The sequence below is a fragment of the Falco punctatus genome (genome assembly GCF_963210335.1).
Source record: "Falco punctatus genome assembly, chromosome: 3".
NCBI lineage: Eukaryota > Metazoa > Chordata > Aves > Falconiformes > Falconidae > Falco > Falco punctatus.
Window position 1 is genome coordinate 81,261,730 of NC_137582.1, and position 21,183 is coordinate 81,282,912.

A 21,183-nucleotide genomic window follows, 5' to 3' on the forward strand; every position below is an offset into this window, starting at 1 on the left:
ACTGCTATGACTCATGCCTGAATTCTATGTTACATTCCCGTTGTTCCGCATGTTGTAAGCACAAACATGCTTCTGTTGTATATTTTTCTTTTTTTTTCCTAATTATAGTCCACACATTAAATTTGATTCCTCTTGGTTTTAGCCAGCTCCTATGCACTCTGTGATCACAGATTTCTATACAGTTTACACTTACATGTTTTGCCTGATTTGTTTGCTGGTCATCTTCATATATTTAGTTAAATAGAACAGAATAGATAGAAATGATCTCTTGTATTAATCGTTCATGCTTGCATCATGTGGATTTCACTTTTGCATTTCTAAAAGAACTGTAATACAATGAATAAGTGTCCTTTTTGTTCTTACTCATTTATTCAGCTTTTAAATACTTAATAAGAGACATTATATTATTTAAGATAGTAATAACCTCTTTTACCTAACAATATCACTGACCCATTAGTGCTAGCTAGAATTTTGTAGCTTTAAATGATACATAGCAAAATTAAACTGATGACCTAATCCAGTAATACTCATGAAATATGACTCTAAGAGCTGCTAGAAGTTGGATATGATAAGGAGAATGTGATAAATAACCTTGGGAATATACCTCAAGATTGTTTGGGGGAGGGAGGTTGATTCTTTGAAGTTTTATAAAACGTCTTCTTCTTCATTTTGTATTATGATCAAACCAGCACCTTAAAAAAATATTTTTACCCTCTCACCACATCACAACTAGCCTTCTCCAAAGGTTAATATTTTCCAAGGATTAATACTTAAATTATTAAATATCTATATTCTTAATAAGAAAGTGTAACAGTTTCAGCTATGATAGTCACTTAAGATGTAAGAGGCCCATTTTTAAATCTTCCCCCTATCCAGAGCAGATACCACAGACTCAAACTTGGTTATTCTGTATGCCAAGTAAATGTACGTCATTAAGGTACTTTTCTCCTTAAATTTTGACCACAGCTGGTGCCCTAGATCTTTCTCTGTCAAATAGATATATTCTTGCAGAGTAAGTTTTGTGTGTAATAATTTAGCTTTCAATGAAATAGGTGGCTAAAATTTCCAAATAGAAGATTTTTGTACTGCAATTGGTCAAGGTTTGCTTGGCTATTTTTTTTTAAAAATGTCCCTTGATCCAGTTCTGTGGTCATATCCATAGTGTCCCATAATTGCATGCTGGAGTTTGTTCTCAATAATGATCTAAAACCAAAAAGTTACCTACATAGTTGATTTGACTTTTTGTTATACCCTGGATCTATTTTGGAAACCTTTCATTCCTAGGGTGTATGTATACATCAGGTATAGCTTTTATTTCAACAGCACCATAGTTAGGGCAGTCACAGGGGGTTTAAAGCATTCTTCGAAGGTGAAAGGATTTCCCAGGTCGTTAATGGAGCAGACATCTTAACAAACTTGAAATTGAAGATCACATTTGGAAGATCACATTCCTTTAACTGTTTTGACTGCTATTATCAAAGCCTTCATCCTGAAATGTATTATAGAATATGCCTCATGACATGCCTGTCATCTGGGCCCAAGAAACTTAAGTAAATGATTGAATCTAAAACACATATGCATACCTTAAAAACATGAAGGCTTTTTTTTTTTTTTTTTTTTTTTTTTTTTTCTGAATCTTTACCCAGATTACAGCTAGTAGGAGTTATCTAAAGGAAACTTTTTAGGTATTTTTGCTTCTCTTTTGTTTTGGAAACTACTGTCTCAAACTGAAAGTTTTTAACTGAACTTGCATCACTTTGTTTCCTCAGCTGGATGGTGAATTTCTGGTCAAATGAGAGGCAGTGCTTGTTGTATCTGTATCATAGTTGAAGATCCAGCTCAGTTCTTCAAAATCTGAAGAAGAAGCTGTAGTCAATGTGCTGTAGCAGTGGTTTTGTACAATGTTCTCTGTTGGAATAGCTCTTATTTATGTTAACAATAAAATACACATTGATAGAAGTGCCAGTTTTAGAAAAAAAATTCACTTGGCACTCAATACACAAAAGTGTCCTAATCTCTTGGCACTTAGTTATTCTGCAGTATTGAAGAGGCTCTGACTCTAAGGTTTGCTGGAGGAGAAAAATTGGAAAAGCCTCATTTACAGATTGATGCAGAGCCAAAACTAACACAAAACCACTAAGACCCTTACAAGTGGAATTTGGGGGACTGTTTGGCTGTTTGGTTTTGTTTGGCTTTTGTAGAGTAAAAAACAATAATAATAGAATACAAACAAACAAACCCCCCCAGCTTCTCCACCAGCAAAAGGAAAGAGAATCTTAAGCATCCTTGCAAATCCCACCATTCCATTTTGCATGTTCACATACAAAGACTACTTTATACTTTACAAAATGTTCCCCTAACAAAAAAACACATAGCATTGTGTTTGTGCTGCTGTGAATACTGTCAAAACAATGCAGACAAAATTTTCTTTCCCTGCAGCTTTATTTCTACAGGTCATTTGCTGATAGTGTAGTTTACTAGTTTATTTCTGAGAAGATGTAAAAACATTCCAGGAACCATGTAGTGCTGCAACATGGTTTTAGACATGTTATTTTCAAATGCCACAAAATTCCCCTATAGTCAGTATTCAGACATCCTTGACTCTATTAACATTCCTTGATGTGCCTTTGCATCCTGACCTTGCAGTGTTTTATCTGATAATTTTCAACTTTTCTCTCTTCCAGTCTTAATTGCCTCTGCTCTGTGTTTTCTTGCACACCACTTCTTATAGCACTCGAGGCAGAACTGGCAGAGATGTCACTGCTACACAATAGGGGTTTTAGCTGTTTCTATATTTGCTCCCTCATATATAGAAGTGTTTTCCAGAGGCACTGGTTTTTGTGATTATGTAAAAATATGATTTGTCTAATGGAAATAAGAGAATGACAAGACACTGCTTTCTAACATTACAATAGATAATTTTTAATAATGAAATAATCCTTTCATACTATGTAACATTTTACTTCTATATTTCAACTATAATATTAAAAGCAATAAAGACTCGGGAATTATTTTACATTTTAAATGGAATTATTAAGAAATATTTGATGTTATTTAAAGCCAGGCTTTAGAATACTTGAGCACTGTTTGATGGCTGTCAGTCTCTAATTGTGTTCATACATTGGAATGAAGCAATTGGCTAGATGAATCAAAACCAGACAAAACCTTTTCAGGAAATATAGCATTTTCTGGGGAAAATCTTGGAAAATTATTAAATTAAAGCCAGGTTAAATTCTTTGTTTCTCTAACTGTTTAGAATGTTACCATGACTTTTAAGAGTAGAGTGACTTTTTTTTTAGTCTTTTTTATTGCATTTACTTGACATTAAAGGCAAGCTTTTTGTAGATATCTGCAGTCATTTGAAAATCAGCAGAAATCATTGACCTTTCCTCTTGTTTGTATTGACAGGAAAGAAGGGATGGAGGTGGGGGCTGGGGGGGTGGGGGTGGGCGGGGTGTGTATGTGTCCCACACACAGTTATTAATTCTAAAAAAAGGAAAACTAGGTTCCTTGTTGCAAAGACATGTAAAAATATAGCAATATGTACTCCCACAGTTATTATTTGCATGTTTAATTTCTAAATGATCACAAAACTACTGTTCCAACCAATAATACCACTGTTCTTGATAATCCATTGGATTTAAGAACATTGCTGAAATCTCATAAATAAATCAGATAGCCAGGGAAGCTCCAAAGAGAAAAGTAGAACTCACCGCATAATAGTAGCTGCCAGTTTTATGTAAAAATGTGAATTTGGTATGAAACCCAATTCTTCTTCTTTCCATTTATAAGGGAAACGATGCAAATACCGTGGGATTCCCATGTCATAATACTTGATTCTTTTCTATCCACTTTTTTTTCTTTTGTGTGATTTTCATTATTATAACCTGTGTGTTCAGCTGCAGCACCATCTAAACCTTTCCCTTAAAGTCTGTGGCACTCACCAGGAAATGAGATTTGTGTGCCTTCTCAGTAGTGACGACCAACCAAAGCTCAGATTTAGTTGGCAGATGAAATCAGGACAGGACAGGACCCATAACCACAATACTGAGTATTCCAGCCAAAGTGGTTTGTTAGGGAGATACCAGATCTGGATTCCAGGAAAACTGAGAGTCTGCATGACTTACCGAAGGGGTTGGTTGAAGATAAATGTCATGTCAGGCTAAAGGTTGGAGAGGTAGAGGAACTAAGCAGTAGGGCATATTTGCACATGAAAAATAAGGCCAAAGACAAGAGGCAGTGCAGGGCCCTTGGGCAGGTACAAAGAATTCTTTAAAAGGTCAGAGCTGGCATCCAAGCTAAGACCAGAGCAGGTATACCCCAAGGAACAGGAATCTCACAAAACCACATCTAAACTACGTCACGAAGTTGGTAGAGTTCCTTAGGTTCTAGATAAGAAGGGAAGAGAGCAATCCCTGTATTAAAAAATAATGTGGAAACAAACCAGCAGATCATTGCTAAGGTGAGCCTGATGGGGGCTGACAATCATGGCTCTAAAGTGTTTACTTTCAAAAAAAATAGGGAGCAGACTTTCTATTTTATTTTGAAATTATAATCTGCTGGTCCACTTTTAAAGGAGTGCAGATATTCCTTGCAACTCAGTAAGAAAATACTCTTCTTACTATTTCCACTTACTCAAACAGCGAAACATTCTTCCATGCACAGGCATTCCTTATGATGGAAATTATCTCTTATTTTTCATAGCACTCAAGAGAGCTCCAACTTTCACAAACCACTAACAAAAGACACAAAAGGGCAAATAATAAAATGGATGAGACATACATAGTTTCAGTTAACTGCTGTGATTCCTACCTTCTGGAAGATGGGCAGAGAGATATTCTTCCTGCTTACTCAGGTACAGTAAGGACATTTGTAGCCCAGATCCTCCCAAGAAGTTCTGAAAAGCATATTAGACCAACATAAAATACTAAGAGCAGCAAATTAATTGAAGTTTGGTTGCCTACTGATTTTCAGGTTTTTGCTTCATCACAAACATCACTGTGGCAATTCCAGCTGTCTGAACACCTTCTAAGCCCCTCTGTACTGTTAACACCTCCCTGACATGGCATGTGTCTGAGCCATGCAGTAACCAGCTGGGGAAGAGGTGGCATGTGTTGTGACCGGCTTGCAGATCTACGTGTATTAATTCAGCAGCTACTGTATATGACCTAGTCAGCAAGCCAAAAAGATCAGATAACTATTGATTTCATCATGTTGCCAGTATGTCAGGGGGTTGCAGCAATGCTAGTCTCTTTCCTTTATCCACCACCAATTTTCAGGGATCTTAGGGAATTCAGTCTCTTTGATCCTAGTTGAACTTGGCCAGCAGGCACAAATGTCCCTGCAGGAAAAGAAGTGGAAGACTGAAAAACTGTCAGATGGACAGTGCAATTCCATATGCTGCATTTCCTTAGCAAACCAGTTCAAAAAATAATCCAAACCTACCTCTTGAATGTTAATCTTGCAAACAAAATCTGTTCTTAAGAGGCTGAGTATAGCTGGTTGTACTGTTAACTAAACAGCATAAAATTTAGAGTGCGTAGGAGGACTGTATATAAACACCAAAAAAAGCAAAGGACAGCAGTAACATATTGGAACAGGTTCAGGGAGGAAAATGTCTTTCTTTTCATTTTTTTTTTCAACCTGTCACTTTGAAAGGTGTAGTTACCACTTTATGTGGATAAACAGTGCAACTATATGGGTACTAACAGAGTGAAAATTGTACAGATCATTAGAATAGAATGTGTAGAACACAGAACTATAACAGACCTTAATCTCAGCAGGATGCAAAGCCTCTGTCTTGGTTGAGGTGTATATTTGTTATTTCTCCTCTGACCCACCTACCAATTTCTTCCTCCCAAGCCCACTGCCTAGTACCAATACTCTGGACACAGAGTACTCTTCTATACTGAATGGAACATCAGGGTATCCGGCATTATGACCAGATATTTTAGACCTAGAGGGCAATTAATACTGAAAGGCATGATTTTTTTAAATTGCCACAAACCATTGCTATAGTCACACTCAGAGACATAACAGAAGAGTCTTTAACATGTATTTCCTTATTATTATGTTTAAATAATGATAGGGCATGTACATGTGTGTTCTACTGTTCAGAGATGGGAAAGGTTAAAAAGAAGGAAAAGTGTCACTGATTGCTCCCATGGTAGGCAATATTGAAATACACTCAGCATCAACACACTGACCACAGACAAAGCAGACTACTATTTTGTTTTTCTCAGTTTTTGTGTTTTGTGCACTGTGCAATTCCAGCCTCTTTTAGTGTCTGACCATCGCATAAATGTTAAAGACTAGCTATGAGCAACAAACACTCAAAATGTACTCTGGAAAGGGCTACTGATTGCACTATTTTGCTCATTCAGTTTGTTGAATGGAAGCAAGAACTTCATAGAATCGCTCTTGAATCCCAGCTTACTGCTCTGATCTAATGAAATGCATACTCTTTTTATCTTAAAAAGAGGGATGGATGCATAAGGTAAACTTCTACACATGGCAAAACTCTTCACAATGTGAAGCGTTTGCAGGAAATCACGCGCTTCCCACTTCTTTCCCATTTCAGTCTTAGAAGAAACACAAGACTTTAATAAAGAAAGCAAGGGAGGAAATCTCTTAAGTTCTTTCTTGTAAGTTCTACTTCATTCTATCATCATCATTAAAGCAGTGTTAAAAGCGAGAAAAAGATAACTGCCCTCCATAATAATATTGCTGCCATCATCTGCCTCACATTTTAGATGATTGAAGAGTGGGAAATATCTTTTGGAGTCCGAAAACAGGATGAAAAAGTTTAACAGTTGAAAAACTTGCCTGAAATCTTGAATTATTAATAAAAAACAAAAGAAAGACCAATCCACCCTGGTTTTCCTCCTGTTTCTCCTTTTCCCTGTTTAGCTTTCATAACCTACTCTTCATGGGTTAATGTTTTGTACAGATCAAAAGAAAAGCTGAGAGTTTTACTTCAATCACAGCTTGGGCCAGCATCAGTATCATGTCTAACAGTAACTGCACAATAGGAAAACAGTGATTGACTGAAAAAAACAAGGGCAACTGCAGAATTTGTGTACCTGTTTTCAACATTTTTTGTAAGATGCATGCAAAGCACAGAACCATTTGCATACTTAGCTATCTGTTTCTAGCTTCCTGATGATAAAATCTTTGACATTCCTTTCAATGTTGTAACTGTCCCATTTGTCCTGTTCTACGATTATTAATGGGACTATGCACACCCTCTTTTAGGGAGAGGTTGATGTGGGCAGAAAGGGTTTGTCACACACAAGCAAAACCCCCACATTTGTTTATAAACAGTAATGACATAAAATAAAATTGTTTATGCTATTCATACTGATAGCCCCCTATCTAAACTAAGAGAGTGAAAGCGAAATATTTGAGAGTTCAGTTCTCATGTTAGCAGTTTACATTCCTCTGTTAATAAATCTAAGTGGTTTCTAGATGTCTATCTATCTGCAGCACTGAATGATTTCTCTAGCCATTAATAGAGACCTGTGTTTCTGTCCTGAGCCGTAGAAACATCATCAGAAACAGACATAATTTGCCCTAATACTGTCCCCCTCTGTTATTTGCTCAAATGTAGCTGCAGCTAGGAGGATATGGGTTAATCTGACAGATTTCAAGACAACATCATTGCCACAAACAACTTCAAAGATGGTATTTTTCAGAACTGTCAAGTTCAGTACTTTCCTTCAGAGACTAAATATTATTTTGTTCATGATGGAGAAAAGAAATTTAAATACATAGGCAATGAATATACTGAAAATGAAATTTCAAAGGAGTCTGTAAAAAAAACCAAATTAACAAAAAAGTTCTCCTCCTCTAAAATAAAGGTTCAAATGCTCCTTTGTCCAGATGGCAGATACATTTTTCTGTCTAGTATGGGAATCTACAGAAATGCCAGCTGTGATACCACTGCAAGATGTTCATAGAATTATAGAATCATAGAATCATTTAGGCGGGAAAAGACCTCTGAGATCATCAAGTCCATCACTAAACCAAGTCTCTGAGTGTAGAGGAATGAAGGCCGTGGGTTGATCAGCACTGATAACATGCAGCTGTGGCCTTGCCTCAGAGGCAGTGGGTTGATTGACATGGATGATGTGCAGGTGTAGCTCATTCCCACAAAGTGGTTAAATAGCACTGAGGATTATAGGAGAGGGGGTTGGTGTGGGAGAAGCAGTGTGGTCTGACCTCTGGAGGAAGGAGCTACAGCACAGGCAGTAGAATCTGACCAACAGTAAAGCCTTGTTGCAGTCTACTAGTTTGTGCTGCAACAACTGGTGCCCCAAGTGAGGCTGGCTGAGTTGGACTCTGACTACACCTGAGCATTGAATCTATGTGGGTTTTTTTAATACCTCCAGGGATGGTGATTCCACCACCTCCTTGAGCAGCCTGTTCCAATGCTTCATCACACTTTCAGTAAAGGAATTTTTCCTAATATCCAACTGAAACTTCCCCAGTGTAACTTGAGGCTCTTTCCTCTTGTCCTATTGCTTCTTACCTGGGAGAAGAGACCTACCCCCACCTGCCTATAACCTCCTTTCAGGGAGTTGTAGAGAACAATAAGGTCCCACCTGAGTGTCCTCTCTAGGCTAAACAACCCTAGTTCTCTCAGCCACCCCTCATAAGACTTGTGCTCCAGACCTTTCACCAGACTCATTGCCCTTCTCTGGACGCACTCCAGAACCTCTACATCCCGCTTGCAGTGAGGGGCCCAAAGCAACACAGTATTCTAGCTGTGGCCTCACCAGTGCTGAGTGCAAGGGGGCAATCCTTTCTATTGTCCTCCTGGCCACAGCATTTTGGACACAAGCCAGGATGTTGATGGCCTTCTTGGCCACCTGGGCACACTGCTGGCTCACATTCAGCCAGCATCCCCAGGTCCTTTTCCTCCAGGCAGCTTTCCAGCCACTCTTCCCCAAGCCTGTAGTGTTGTGTGGGGTTGTTGTGACCCAAGTGCAGGACTCGGTACTTCTTCTTGTGGAACCTCATACAACTGGCCTTGGCCCATCGGTCCAGCCTGTCCAGATCCCTCTGAAGAGCTTTCCTGCCCTCCAGCAGATCAATCCTCCTTCTCAACTTGGGGTCATCTGCAAAGTTACTGAGGATGCACTCAATCCTCTCATCCAGGTCATTGATAAAGATATTAAACAGGACTGGCCCCAGTACAGAGCCCTGAGGAACACTACTTCTAACTGGCTGCCAGCCAGATGTAACTCCATTCACCACCACTCTTTGAGATTGGCCATCCAGCCAGCTTTTCACACCCAGCATAGAGTACACCCGTCCAAGCCATGAGCAGCCAGTTCCTCCTGGAGAATGTTGTGGGAGGCAGCATCAAAGGCTTTACTAAGGTCCAGGTAGACAACATCCACAGCCTTTCCCTCACCCACTAGGTGTGTCACCTTCTTGTAAAAGATCAGGTTTGTCAAGCAGGACCTGCCTTTCATAAACCTATGCTGGCTGGGCCTGATGCCCTGGTTGTCCTGCACGTGCTGTGTGATGGTGTTCAGGATGTTGTTATAAATTCCCTATTTCTAGCCTCGTGAGTGCAGAGTCATAGTGACTCTTGTCTTATTTACGTCTTCTATTAAAGGGAGCTATGGCCCACCAAAGAAGAGCACAAACATACAACATACTGGTTGCTCTCTACTGTCTGCAAGACAAGCCTGCACACTGCATTGTGCAAACTACGCACCAGTGTGCTTTGAAAAACCACTGGTGTGCTATGAAGTTCCTCTACCTGCTTACTGAGTCATAACCTCCTTGGGAAGGAAGGAGGTTAGGCAGACAATGCTTTGCAACCAGCACATAGTATAGAGGTCATGTAATGACTATTTGACACGACATGAGGCACATAGACCTACATGGGTGGTGCTAGTGGGAAGAAAGCAAAGGGCGAACTGGGCTGTAGTCTCCTTTGTGCCCCTTAGTAATATACATATCTGCAGGTATGAGCTCATGAAACCTTTGTGCCTAACACTTGGCACTTGCATCCCAGTCACACTACTGTTTCATAAACTGTGGAGGCGGCAGCAGGACTTTAGAGGGTGTTGATATGTAAGCATTTTATATTTCACATATGAAGAATGGAAGATTGGTTAGAGAGCTGGCTGGAATCGGGCCCATCTCTCAGCATGCAACTAACCCTCCACTGTAGTCTGTGGTTGCCACAGAGAGACAACTTTCTAATCTGTGACAGCAATTAATTCTCTTCTTTTGGACATAGACCAAATTTACTACGGCTGGATCTGCCCAAAGGTATGTTCCCATCTATTAAACAACACAAAGATGTCAGTTTAATGGCCAGTGGCATGCTGGCACTTTAAGGAAAGGAAATAGATTATAGACTACTATAATCAGATACATATTGATCATTTCCTCACAGCCAAGAATCGTGATTGGTAAAGCTGTGTTAGCCTCTAACTTGTCACCAAAACATTACCTGCTCATGGCCAAAACCTGTTATTTTATCAAACAGTTCTCCATAGGCTTCATGCAGTTGTGTATATTGGTACTTTCTTCCACCTCAGGGAAGACAAACCCATATCCTTTTTTGAAGTACCAGAGTCTAGAATCTCTAGGATTAGTTTTTGCTTGAAAAAAAAATAATTGTGGGCTAAAGTGGTATATGATAATGATAAAGCCTTCTTTATGATAATGACCTCCCCTCTAAATTTTCAGGAAGTGACTGAACACCATTCCAAAAGCAAAGAAGTCACCTTGACTTCATTAGAAATTTGCTGTTCAGGACAAAAAATAATATCTGGAGTTAGTCCTGCAATGTCAGAATTTTTCATACGCCTGGATAAGCTTTTACAAGTCACTTTGCTAAATTATCAGTAATACACTGTTATTCAAAGTGATTAAATGTCAATAACGTAGAGACAACTCTATGAGGGAGCATACTGAAAGGGGTTTTAATAGGACAAGAACTGTCACTGCTATCATAAAATCAGTTGTTCAGTTGAAGTAGTTTTCCATCTAGCAATTGTCTCTATAATTAGAGATATGACTTCTGTCAATTGCGATAAACCTCACAGCACTGAGGAGATGTATGTTTATCTCGGCCTGCTCACTTTCTCATCTCTTCCAGGTTCCAGATAAAATAGATATTATAGCAAAATATGAATATGTATAAGCTATCCCTCCTCTTGGAAAACAGACTATCAATGGTTACATGTTTGAACTTTCCAGGTTTTTCCTCAGTCTGTTGTCAAGCACTTTGCCTGCTTTTTCCCTTGCTCTTCCTTGCAGATACTACCTCCTAGTTGATGGATGCTTTGTTCCTCTCCCAGAAGAAAAACAATCAAAACAGGAAACATTTATAAAGAACTGGACTGAATATGGTGTTTTAGCCGGGGTGGGGTGGGGGGTGGGGGTTGGAAATCCAACACATAACAGGAAAAAAACTTCAGTGAAGTTTCCTGGAAGTAAGAGGAGGTAAAACAGGTAGTCCCTTAATATTGGGAAATCTATTCCCAAACAAGATTACAGAGTCACTTTTCCCCCAGACTGTTCACAGTGCTCAAAATGAAATGGAATCAACTCATGAACAACAAGACCTTTAAACAACATAGAGCACAGGCTGTATTATGCACTTGGTTATCATTTAGCACATGTATAATGTGCGAATGTCATCTCATAATGTGCACTGATGAAAAGTATAAGTCATAGTAAGAAAACAGTTTTAAGACAACCATCAGTATGTTGTTGGCATTTTGCTTTTCTTAAGCACATGCTAATGGCGAACTGGAGACACCTGGTTACTTGAAAACAGATGTATCTATTTGCAAATATCTAAAAGGCCTCCAGTAAGTTTATACCTTGGTAACTGCTAGTAACAAATGACATTAGCTTCTCAGCTTCCTGCAGCAGTCCTGGGAAATTTGTAATCACAGGACTGAGCTTTTGGAAATGCACATTTATAAAGTGCCTGCACACTGCTGGACCAAATTAGCTTAGCTATGCCAATATCTCAGTAAAACCCTGGCCCTGTGAAACTTACCTATGAGCCCTGGCGATGGTAATTTTCCATTTGTTGAACTCACTGGTCACAAAACTGCAGTTTCCAGGAAACAATGTATTTGTGGAATCAGCCTCCAGACCTTCTGTTGGCTCTAACCAGGGGGTTGTTAACAACTAAGCAAACTTCAGCATCATAGCCAGTTTTAGTGTTTCCAAAGTTACCACACACTTTGTAACTGAGTGTAAGCAGCTGATTTTGTGATCCCAGGAATTCAAAACAAAACAAAACAAAAAGTTAACACAGCATATGCAGATAATTGGACACCAGTGTTTTAACTACCCTTAGAATTTAACATTGTCATAAACAATATGATAGATGACCTTAACATTTACTGTCTTGAGTCTCAAAATTGTATGATGAGCAAATAATAAAATACAAAGTCATCAGAGCACTCACAGGTAATTTCCAGTACTGCTTTACAGATATCTGAGCGACACTGTGATGTAGAAAGTGATCTTAAGTTGCAAATCAAGATGTAAAATAGAAATGCCACATAAATGCCTACTAGTTTTATCTTCAATACTTACAGTGAAGTCATTCTGTCTGAGACCTCAAAGTTAAAACTATCCTGCCAATTTATCACCTACCTAATCAGGATCAAGAAACTGTTTGACTGTCTGCCTCTGTTTCCTGCAAGGCCCACCCCATATTCTATAAATACATGAGCACCATCAAAATCAAAATTCCTCAAAAATGCAATTGCAGCCTCCACTTTTTTAAAAAAATACTGGAGTGGGAGCTTCCTCCCCCTCATTAGAGTACTCATTAAGGGAAACTGTGACTGATTTCAGTCTTCCTGAAGAAACCAGCTTCAGCTCTTTTCTCTATGTGCAACAAGGGAAACTGGCATCTCCCTGAAGCCCAGCAGGGTGAAATAATAATCTGATTAAAGGTTACAATTGGTTTTGTGGAATATTCTACCCAACAGTACTCTTCCAAGACGTTAACAACTGAAAACTCTGAACCAGAAAGTCCATGCAACAGAGGACATAATTCAGCTGAGCCAGAGAAATCTTCCTTCTCCTAAAACATAGTTTCTGTAGGTTATCTCATGACCATATTTTTTCATAGTAACTTCTTGCAATAGAAACAGAATGAATCATCCTTTAGTCTCTCCTGATTCATGCTGTAACTTGTAGAATACAGCATAACAGAAATGGAGATAACCTTCCTACTCCAACAGCCATGCTACCTACTCCAGTGGCCAATTCAAGCCATTAAAAATAAAGAAATAGACACCTGCCTTCAGGAGAGAGTTCAGGGCTGTGATAGGAATAATATTACTTTCCTATATGAGTCTTCATAGAGGCAATATTCAAAAGTAAATCCTGAGCCTTAGATTTTTATGCTGTCTCACACTATGAATCTATTCACCAAGTGAACTGACTAGATGATGCTCTACTGAATATGCTGCCTTTTGGGGATCCCATTCAGAGGTATCCAATTCTCCCATGCTATAGGAGACCCAGGAGATAACTTACAGGTTTGGATTCTTCTACTTGGGTCAGGCATTTGAAAGATTGCTGTTGTTTTACCTAACTTTTAGATTTTGCAGTCCCCTCCAAGCCTGGTCCAAAGGCCATAGGGTGCTGCTTCTTTCAGCAGCTCAGATTCCAAATCATTCCCTATGAAGTCAGCCGCTGCAAAGGCAAGAGTTGCCCTCTAATTTTTCTACACTTTGAAAAATCTTCCCAGAATTTAGACAATATATAAACATCTACAGTTTTCAGTCAAATAAATAAAATAAGTCACTGGTTTTTGGACACAGAGACTTGTAAATTGATTTTGGCTCCAGTTGGCCATGAGAGGGAAATGATATAGCTGTTGGAAAGCATTCAGTTACTATCTACCCCATTATATGGAAAACAAAAGGGCTAATGACTTCTGAGCCGCAGTACTTGTATTGATTATTAGTTCCAAGATGGGTTGTTGATCTCCACTGACATTAAACTGTGCAGGTTGCCATATATCTTAGATTCATCTGTTAAAAAAGAACCAGTCAGCAACATAGAGTTAGGAAATTATTATTCATAAGAGTTAGAAACATTCTAATGTATCTCATCATGCTTCTAGCAAATATAGTCTTACATATAGTTGAAGAGATTTTGACAATCCCTCTTTCTCTTAATAGTCATTAATTAATTCCAGGACAGGCCTACAATAAGACAGAATTATCTGTGTAAAGCAAAAAAGAAATGTTTCGTATCAAATTGTTTTGGTGAACATTTCTGACCTGCTCTAGTTATGAAGAGATCACCAGAAATGAGAAATTATGCTGCCAAGCATAATTCTTTGAGAGTTCCGGAAGGCAAAAGAGCAAAAATTAATCACAAAGATTAAATATGTAAGCATCTCCAGAACACCGCTTTGACAGTGCTGTCTAAATGAGTAAACAAAAGCAAGTAAAACTGGAATAAACTGATAAACCAGCTCCCATTTATTTTGTGTGCCTCTGGCTGCATCAATAGGACCATTAAATCTAACATGCAACAAGACATTTTCCTTGTTGAGAAAATGACAGTTAGGACATAACATTAAACTGGTGGCTGGAACCTGTGTTTTCAACAACCCTAGCTAAAGAGAGGCTCCATACTTCCTAAAGCAAGTGTGAGACTTTTTGTTCACCAGCAGCCACATAGATTATGGGACCCCATGGGAGATATGAGTAGATAAAAATGAAAAGCCTTTCTGTTCAAATCCCATAGCTAACCTTAGCTAAAGCCAGAGGATTAAAGGAATAGCCCTCTGCTTCTACAGTATTTTTTCCCTGTAAGGAGAGATAATACAGAGCATCTGAAGATTTGAAAATGCTAGGCTGAATATGCATAATAGAAAATCCCATAAGGATGCCAGCTGTGCATTTATGGATGGATGAAAAGTACAGTCTGTTGGTTGTACAGTCATTTTCTTAGAGGCATTATGATCTGCTGCTGAAGAGCAGGAAAATACAGTTACAGAGCCCACAGCTGACAAGCTCTGTTGATGAAGGGCTTGGTTTTTTGCAGAGGCTTGTTTTCTAGACAACTGAGGAAGCAGGAAGGAGGTAAGGGTTTGACATGACTGGTGAGTTAGACTGGAAAAAATTCATATCAGGGTTTTTGTTTTGGGGAGAGTGGTGAAAAAATACCCAGGTTTGTGATCATGAGGAGAATATGAGCCAGTAAAACTGCCTGAGCTCTTTCTGGGTCAGCATGGGGAATAGCACAAGTTGCATGTCAGGAATTGAAAGGATTTATGGGGATCCAGGACTTAAAACTGTTGTTACAAGATAAAGTTGTGATAGATATGCCTACTGTGATAGAATTACATAATTTTAGTTGCATTTTGAGCCAAGACAGAGAAGAAGGAGGCAAAAATTTCCATAGAGGTGCTGAGTCCTTCTTTCCAGTCACTCAGGCTCTGTGGAGCAATCACCTAACTCATGGATGGATGGCTGCCAGCACAGCCATTCTCTCCACCAGGACACTGGCTGTGCTCCTTTAGGAAAGTATATCAGCACACTCCCTGATAAACACAGCAGGAAAAACAAAACCTAAGAGAAATGATGGTAAACTTCAATGCTCTGCTAGATCTATGCTCTTCCTGCCAAAAATAATCTTGCCTTTGATACTTCAAAAACACAGTAGGAGAGTGACTGATCAGATACCAGCCAAATGCACCTCTCTATGTATTGGTGGAGGGACCAGAGGAAACCCCAAGCTGTGAGGGCATCACATCCCATGAAAAAAGAACTCGCCCTTCCATTCCTCACATTTTGTCCTCTCCAAAGTGAACTCACTTTGCTCTCCTGCTCAGCGTCTGTCAAAAGTTTAGATTTAATTTAACCTATAAAAGATCAAGGAAGGCTTCAAAATATTTGTGAAGCATTCATTGATTAACCTGAAACCAGAATGTCACACTCTTTAAGTCATAATTCTAGGACAGAGCTGTCTGTTACCGGTATAATTTAAATTTTCATGTAGTGTGACAGTACTTGGTCAGTCTTGTTTAATTTGCCTTCAATTTGGATGTTAGTATATTTAAAATCCATCAGAACTATTGGATTATACCTCAGTGGGATACACTGAGGGATTTATACAGCCTTATTTTCCAAAAGCAGAAAGGGGGGAAAAAAAAGCCAAACCACTTAATTTCTTTGCTTAAAAAAACATGTGAGTAAGTAGCTTTGGCACAGGCACACATCACATCTTCTCAGGAAGTGTACATACACACCGAAATCATTATTCTTTTTTGAATAAGGCTGCTGACAGTTCAGAAGGTGCTGCTTCATGTCTTCTTATCCTCCTTTGCCTCCTTCTCAGGTTTAACCACTTGGGGTAGCTTTCCAGCAGAAAGGTAAGCTGAGATTAGTTAATATACTACTGGTGGCCCATGCCTGTTTTGCCTGACAAACAATTTGTTGGATAACTGAAATATGCCTAAACTGGGTGTCACTCAGGTACAAAATTACAACTTGGTCCTTTACCATTTCATCTTGGTTACAACATTCTTTCTGTGTGAGTTTTTTTTTAATCGTTAATTGTCTGCTAAAATTACTTATCCTTATTAATACCTAGGAAGTCCTGGAATGATTATAATCAGGTGGCTCTTGCAGTGACAGGTGATCCAATTAGCTGAAGACATTCTCACAGCTGCAGAATCGTCAGAGATTATAAAGTTTTTGTTATTTTAAGATGGGGTTTGAATTACTCTCTCACATTGTTAGCTACATTCAAAGAATACAGGACATTTTCCTACTATGGGATTCAAAACAAGATGACTTTAAGTCCAGGATATACAATCAAAGTAAAGTGAAGCCTGTTTAACATGTTAAAACATGTTAAACGTGAGAGAAAGAGAAGCAAAACTGTGATTTTAAAGCAAGCACCAGAATTTCAGTATGCTGTTCCTTATGTTCTTGTGAAAGATCCACACCTTATTCTCATACGTCTATCTTCCAGAACTATGAAGGATGCATTTCCAAAGGTATAATGGGAAGGGTACTGTGAAATGAACCGTACAGATTCTTCTGCTACAGTGCATTGCCATCACAAAACATAAGTGCATTGCAACTGCAGAATTATGTCTCTAGCAAAAGCAGAGTTTAAACAGGACCAATGAATAAGGGAATGCAACCATTAACAAAATAAATTTCTAACTCACTAAAGGATGAAGCACAGAAGACCTTTTATTTCTAAATTATATGTATATGGTATCTATGGCATCTCAGAACTGATTAATTTGGAAAATATGAAAAGCCTGCAAGTTGAGTCATGTAGCAACCAGCTACTGGTAATGATATATAGCCAGTCGTTAATCTGAATAGTAAGTATTTTCATGACCTAGTGGATACTTTTAGGGTTAGATTTTTACATGAAAGAAGTAGTTTTCCCTCAACCTCATCCTGTTATGTGCAATCACCTAAATTCTGTGAATTTGGCCTGCATTTCCAAGAGGAGATCTAGCTAAACAAAAAGAGTTATGGTGGTTTTGACTTTAGAGAGGGTTGGGATTTTTTATTTACACAAATACAGGCTGGGAAAAATTACTCCCAACAAGTTTGTTGAATACGGGTGAACTGAATGGTGGGTCTAGTACTGTGTGGAACCTATTCTATTACTCAAAAAGTTTATATTGCTCTTATTTTTGGGGTAGAAAACTAAGACAAAGTCTTTTTGTTAAAATAGAATATTCTGATTGCTTCCTAGAATTACTTTATTAGTAATCCATCTAAAACACTAAGTTTTAATAAAATTATGACAGTGCTATTACAGTAGATAAATGCTTGTGTAAATCTGATCTAAATATAAATACTGATTTTATAGGAAATAAACTCCAGATTCCAAAAGTCTGGTTAAGAAATGCTTCATGTATGAAAATGTACAGCAGATTAAGTATAGAGGTTGCATTGAAGTTTATGATTCTTTGGAGCTCTTCCTAAGGTGAGGTAAATTGCCCCAACATCTCAGTCACCAGGCCACCACAAAAAATATAGCTGGTCACAGCCAAGTAAAAGAAGCATTTTCTTTTTCTTTCTTTTTCTTTTTTTTTAATAACTAAGAACTCAAAATTTACTTTTGTTTTACAAATAACTGATACTGTTTTAGAATGTGCTTAGGATAACAGAGCAGAGAATAATGGAATAACATATAGGAACATGTTTGCTAGGTCTTATTTGGATCAAGCTCCTCTGGTAGATGTGGACCTATGTGAGCTGCATGTGCTAATGAGAAACCTCAAGTCTTTCAGGCAGACCCCACTTCTGCATTCTGTCTGAAAATACAGACCATTTCCAGAATCTCCCGTGTATCACACTAAGACCTCCCTTTCCCTCTCTCCCTCTCCCTCTCCCTCTCCCTCTCTCTCTGTTTTTGAAATCAGCAGGGAAAAATTTGACAGAGGAAAGAAGACACACTTGTGTCATAAGTCATTTTTTTTTTCCTAATTTGAGAGATCTCATTTATGGTTTCAATATGATTTATCAGAATACAGTTCTATAAGAATACGTGACATATTGATTTAGTACATTAATCTTAGAGTTTAATAGCCATAAAAATCACATTTATTATTGACAATCTTTATTGTATACCCTGCTTTACTTCTTTGATGTAAGTGATAACTCTTTTGGTCTGCTCTGTAGTATGGACTTTCCTCTAGAGGCTAGCTCTAAGTAACAGCAGATTTTTTTCATTACTTGCAGAAAAATGTGGGTATCTGATCAGATGAAAACACTTCTCTTTCTGTATCCAAAGAATTTGTACTGGGACATACAATGTGCCAAAGATAATTTGATACCATTCATATTTGATTGCTTTGTTAGCTTCAGTTTGAAAGGAAAACAACATCTGCCTGTTGCCAAAGTCCATTTCCCTTTGAACCATGCTTGGAAAAAACTCACAGCTGAAGCAATTTACAGTACAGAAAAAAATCATCATTGTTTTGCTTATAGAACAGTTTTTTGTACCTTTCATAGCTTGTACTGTGCTTAAAATAGTGAAGACAATATTGGATTTCTCTCTGAATATCAAGCTCTTTCTGTTTTAAAAGTAACTTTGTAACTGTAAGATAATATTCAATATATTTGTACTTCCTCACCAGGTGTGAACAGAAAAAACAGCAGGCGGGGGGGCACACTGGTGACTGAACACTGTGCGTGACCCAACATCATAGGAGGGTCAACCCTTTCCAAATGAAAAAGACCTCTAACAGCAGCATAACCTGTCTGTGGGGCACCCTTTCAGTAGGCATCAAAGATCATGGAAGCTTGGGATGATTTGTTTATCTTCTTGATTAACAAATTTATGTTCTTCATTACTGTGCAGTGCATATGCCACTTTATGACTGCTATTTCCCCATCTCAAACCTGTCTGCACTCCAATTGCACCTGCCTGGCCCAAATCTTGATGGTTGCAACACCCTGAAAGATCATCCCGTAGCTCTGAAGTGCTTCAGAGTGAAACAACACAGACCATCACAGTGTTAGCAGTTCTAAATGAAAGGGACTAAGAGAACAAGTGATCAAAAAGTCACATAAAATGACAAAAACTAATGTTAAGGCTTTACTGTTTGAGATTTCACATGATAAACAATGAACAGATATGAACTGATCAGCAAAGTATCCTGTTTTGTGAAATTGCTTTATCCATTGTGAGTTAAATGTATTTTGATCCTGCTGGGGTTGAAATTTCCATCCATGAATAAAATAGACCTGTGTGTTGATAAAGAATTTGGACTTGCATAAACTGATTGTAGTCTCACAACTATGTGACAGACACAGGTCACAGCAACATTTTCATAAGTTAGATATTTTTTTTACATTAACAGAAAAGTTAAATTATTAAGTAGACTAAAAAAGTATGGCTTCTTAATAAACATATCTGAGTAGTGGAAATTTTAATTTATTTCACATAAGAAATTACAAGGGTTTATCCCATTTCTTTATGAATTACTGCTTGAATATTACCACCATTACTTATGCTACTGTGCAGGCAAGGTGGAACAACAATGTGACACCTTGTGACAACAGTGTGTACACCTACTCTTCCAATCTTATCACACCTTTTCTATTAGTCTTGTGCCAACTCATCAGCACAGTAACAGAAATAATTGCTGGAAAACTTGCAGTTTCACCTTTTGTACAACACTGCTTCTAACATAGAACTGGTGATAAAGGCAAGGACTGAACCTACTTTTAGAAAACTGCCAGTGGTGCCATTTTCCCCAGAAAATATATACATGCTTTTATCATTCATAAAATGGAAGAACAAAATTGTTCCTATAAAAGATGGAAAAGAAAAGGAAATGTCTACATTTTCTATTTATTTCCTTGGGACCTTTGCCCTCATATGATGTTTGACACCGGGGCTGAAGCACAGCACCCTAGATTTTGATACTGGCATTGGTTACTCAGATGTGGGCAGGACAGATGAATTTATAACCTCTTCCTTTGTGTGGTTTTTTTTCATGGAGAAGCAAGGGACCTTCTGATAGTTATTGCTGATAAATTGTGAAAGCACATTTTGTCTCTATAGGAAACATTTGCCTGTTATTACAGGTCTGATCTTCTACATGCTGCCTCTGATGTGGAGTGGGCTTTAGAGTCCCCAGTTACAGCCACTTCCTTGAAAAGTATTTCTTTGCTTTTTCTCCAAAAATACAGAAGCCAAGAGACCTTCACCTAAAATAACAGACAGAGGGTTTATGTTTGTCAGCTGTCTTCTTGCATATTAAGAAGCATATTAAGAAACAATAAGGTCTTAACTGGTTGCTAAGTTTATACTTCTGAAAACATCTCAAAATCATTCCACCTAATATAAATAAATAAAATTCCATAGACCTATCTTGCATTTAGGCTATTTTCCTCATATATAGGAAAGCCTTTATTGGTTATCTGTGGTAATATTCTATGTATTGAGTTAGGAACACTTACTCCACCCCCTGAAGCACTAATAGCAATTATTATTAATATTTATTTTTGTTATTATAAATTCAATATCCTATCAAATTTGATATTATTTTTATGTTTCATCAAATAATACTTTCATAGTATGCAGTTTTACCTCTTCTCATGTTTTCTTCCATTCTGTTGCCAATAAAGATGGCTACAGATGACAGCAAAATTATACTGAAGAGAGCAATTGTACAAT